The sequence below is a fragment of the Dermacentor andersoni genome, chromosome 6 (assembly GCF_023375885.2).
Source record: "Dermacentor andersoni chromosome 6, qqDerAnde1_hic_scaffold, whole genome shotgun sequence".
Taxonomy (NCBI): domain Eukaryota; kingdom Metazoa; phylum Arthropoda; class Arachnida; order Ixodida; family Ixodidae; genus Dermacentor; species Dermacentor andersoni.
This window is the reverse complement of record NC_092819.1, coordinates 91,680,762-91,684,937: the sequence shown is the minus strand read 5'-3', so window position 1 is coordinate 91,684,937 and position 4,176 is coordinate 91,680,762. Positions and strand designations below refer to the sequence as shown.

At 51.5% G+C, this 4,176-nt stretch overlaps 1 protein-coding gene across 1 annotated transcript in view; it reads left to right on the top strand.

The window, feature by feature from the left end:
• Positions 1-4,176, top strand: part of LOC126522582 (uncharacterized) — a 37,003-nt gene that overhangs the window by 337 nt on the left and 32,490 nt on the right. The window lies entirely within an intron of this gene.

Below are 4,176 nucleotides of genomic sequence, written 5' to 3'. Positions count from 1 at the left end.
GTAAGCAGTGCAATTTTTTTTCTTAGCGTGTCTTATCTGCTGACGCGACGGCCGCGCCCCTTCTGGCGCAGGAGCGAACAGCCGCGTTTGTAGAGCGTGCTGAACTCAAACACGAAGGGGCGAGAACAGTCACCGACTGCAACTCGGACGACCACTGAACGTTTAAGAAACGTGCTCGCGGGCCTGCAGAGCTGTTTCCAACTATGGTGTTGGGCTGCTGAGCACGAGGTCGCGGGATCAAATCCCGGCCACGGCGGCCGCATTTCGATGGGGGCGAAATGCGAAAACACCCGTGTACTTAGATTTAGGTGCACGTTAAAGAACCCCAGGTGGTCGAAATTTCCGGTGTCCTCCACTACGGCGTGCCTCATAATCAGAAAGTGGTTTTGGCACGTTAAACCCCATAATCTATTTTTCTTTAGCTGTTTCCGACTTGGCGGCGGTGGCCTTCGTTTCGGCCGACTGATGCACCCCGTGTATTACGTGAGCTAACCTGAATTAGTCTGACGTTTGTAACATATTATTCGGTAATGAAAACTGACTTAAGAAGACTTATGCCCCTGAGCTATCTTCAGGTCTCGGGAGTGTGTAATGCGGTGTAACATTACACTGGTAGAGCTAAGGAACAGGGATAACGCCTCTTACTCCCTCTTATTGAAAAAAAAAACGGGAATAACTTGAGCTAGCGGGACGTACGCTCGATAGTGCAGCTACGAAAGAAGATTGCGCTGACAAGCGAGTCGCACGTACAGGTGCGGACAAAAGCCGTTAGCAGCACGGGAGGTGTGGTCGAACTGTACACGGTGCTCAGCGATTGAAACGCGATACATGGGACATCGTGGTGGCCGGTACTTTCTCGGCACCGGCGAGCGTTGGTGATACTGAGATGATGTATTTTTGCGTCACATGAAAGCGGGAACGGATCGCAACTGTGTTCGGCCTCTTCAGTGAACACCCAGCGATCGCTGGTGGCGCAAAAGGCGCCGGCTGCCATGCTGTCCAAGTATCGCGTTTCAATCGCTGGGCGCTGTACCTCAGTGTTCTCTAGCCGTGTCGGCTGGAAAGTGGATGAAGCGCATGTGCTTATAGGCTGGCGTTCATAGCCAGTTCTCATCTACGCGTTTGTCTCTATCCGTGGACCGAAGCAAGGTTCGCAGCCTCCACGACTCAACACTCGATAAAGCGTGATGGCACCGATAGCGCTGCTGTTTGTGTGTTTAGCAAGCGCTAAACACGGCTCCGTGACACGGGCAAGTATATTGTTACGTGTAGCTGTAGCCTAGTGCTATATACATTTATTCATTGCAGCTTCACCTCCAGAGGCTGCACTGTCTAGTTTTCCGGTCGGGGGTGCGGCGAGTAGGTCGGAGAAGGAGCACGGCGTGACGGGGGCGAACGAGATTGACGACGGGAGGGAGAAGGCGAGCGGGGGAGTAGCGGGGTCGTATGAAAGGTGTCGCAGGGTCAGATGATGGAGCGGGCATAGAAGGGGCGAAGGAAAAGGACGTGCTAGAGGGGCGAGGGTGGTAATCAGGAGAATAGCGTATCGGAGAAGTCCAGCGGCTGCGGCAGTGGCGAGCGACATGTCCAATGCGTCGGCAATTAAAACAGATCGGCTTGTCGTCCACGGTTCGCCATTCGGAGGGGTTGCGCTGGCCGTAAGAGGAGTAAGAAGAACGCGGTGGGGACGTGCGTGGAGAAAGAGGTTCCGAGCGTATGGAACGAATGGATTGCAGGCCGACGTTGGACAACTCTTGACGGACGACGGCCTGGATCAAGGAGATTGTCACCGGAGAATGATCAGGCGACGTGAATGAAGGGGCCGCCGGTTGTGCCGCTTCGACCTCACGACGAATGATGGGGGGTCAAGTTATCACATCGTGACGGCTGGTGGAAGAGGTCGTCACAGAATGATGTAGCAGCTGTGTTGGGAAGTCGCGTGATGTGCTGGGACACCCGGCGGCTTTTAGCATGCTCGAGACGGCGGCCCTCCTTGAGGATCGCATCGATACTGGTGACGTTTGTAAACACCAGTAAATGGAAGGCGTCGTCAGCAATGCCTTTGAGGACGTGATTAACCTTATCGTCCTCAGACAAGGTCGGGTCAGCCTTGGCACAAAGGGCCAAGACGTCGAGAATGTACGACACGTAGGACTCGGTCGACGTCTGGACACGTGTGGCAAGGGCTTTTTTGGCAGTGACTTGGCGACCGAACGGATTGCCAAAGAGGTCGCGGAGCTTCTCTTTAAAGAGATCCCAGCTCGAGATCTCCTCTTCGTGAGTCTGGAACCATGCAAGTGGTGCTCCGTCGAGGTAGAAAAGAACGTTCGCGAGCATAATAGTTGGATCCCACCTGTGACTGGTGCTGACACGTTCGTATAAGCGGAGCCAGTCGTCAACATCAGGACTGCCGACTCCGTTGAAAACACCAGGATCCCGAGGGGGGGGGAGACGGCGACGTAGGTCGGGGCTGCAGGCGGAGGCGGTGGCGTAGATGAAGTGCCGCCAGCCGGAGCCGAAGTTGCAGTGTCGCCGTCGCGACCGCTGCGAAGCTCCATGACGGGTACGGGGAACGTCCACCTCCACCAAATTAATGTTACGTGTAGCTGTAGCCTAGTGCTATATACATTTATTCAGAGGAAGCTAACGGAAGGCCACCATTGTTGTTGTTGTTGTTGTTGTTGTTGTTGTTGTTGTAGCCTGCGATGCGTGTGGCTCCTACCCACGTTGGGGGATTGGCCAAGAAATGGGTGGATTATTCGAAATTATTGTGGAGCATAAATTTCCTAATAGCTATTGAAATAGCATTGAATAGCGCTTAATTACCTGCTAAATAAAATCAGGAAGGTCATATTGAATGGGTAATAATTAATTTAAAAGTAACCATGGCGACGCTATATCAAGCGGGTCCACGTCGTCTTCCTCTTCGTCAGTGCAGCCACACTGTGGTGGCTGTTTCGTAGCAATATGTACGCCATCGGGTGGCATCATGCGAGCGACCGTTTAGCTTTCCCGCAGAAGCTGCGAACGTGGTCGATGGCTGCTCGATCCATTGGAGAAGCAGCAAATCGAAGGGAGTGAACCGGCTGTGAGCGCCGGTACCGCTCCCCCACCCATCCACCCACCCCGAGTCTGCTATGCGGCACTGGGGTTCGACCACAGCTCTTGTTTTTCAATCAATTTTGTCCGTACCGCGTACAGTGCTTAGCGGCAAAAACGCGATACAATGAGCGCAAGACGGTCTGTGCGCTCGGTGATCGCTGGGAAGCCGAATGTCATATTGCGCTACAAAGGCTTTGGCATTCACCCCGTACCCCAATGCGTCAGAACAATATCCAGAACTTCTTCGATTTAAGGAGCGATACTGCGTGGCGTGCTATTATGAGGCTCTTTAAATGATATACGAGCCGAAATATCGAACTTCAATTCACAAAAATAAAAAAAAAGCATTAAACAGGCAAACACTTGGCAAACCGCTTCAATGAGAATATCGCAAGTCTTCAGCTCGCTCGATAGTAAGGCTTGCTAGCTGTTTGGAACCGTCAAGCGCGAACAGTGGACGTTTTCAGCCTACAACACTAAATGAAGCTTAAGCTATTTTCATGTCGTTCAAGAAACGTCCTGGCACGTGACACTGGTAGCCTTCAGATAAAGCCAATCAAGTTCGCTATTGACATGTTGCTCTCAATGCTTGCCTTTACATATAATGTTTTGCTGTCTAATGGGGTATTTTTGTCAAGTATGCAATGCGCAATAGCGAATATTTTGTTCAAATGTGGTGATAGAAACCTCTTAGATTATCGTCCGGTGTCAGTGCTTCCAATCATTTCAAAGTGACAACAGAAAGTTGGCCGCATAAGGGTCGCGTCATTCTGCCTGAAACATTCTGCGTTGACGAAACCGGAACTGCAGTTCCGGTTTCGTCAAGGTATATCAACATTAATGTCTCAACACGAAGTTATAGTGTTCACCGGTTTCGAGCAAGAAATAGTAACACTTGGTATCTATATTGACTACTGTAAAGCCTTCGATAGAAGTAATCATATCGCAGTGCTCGTGCAAATGGAGCACTACAGATATCGCGTCCTGCCTCTCCAGCGTCTTATCTTACTTGACGACACGAAAACTATACGTTAGTACTGGGGGTGAGCAGTCGGGTTTAGAAGCAGGGGTTCC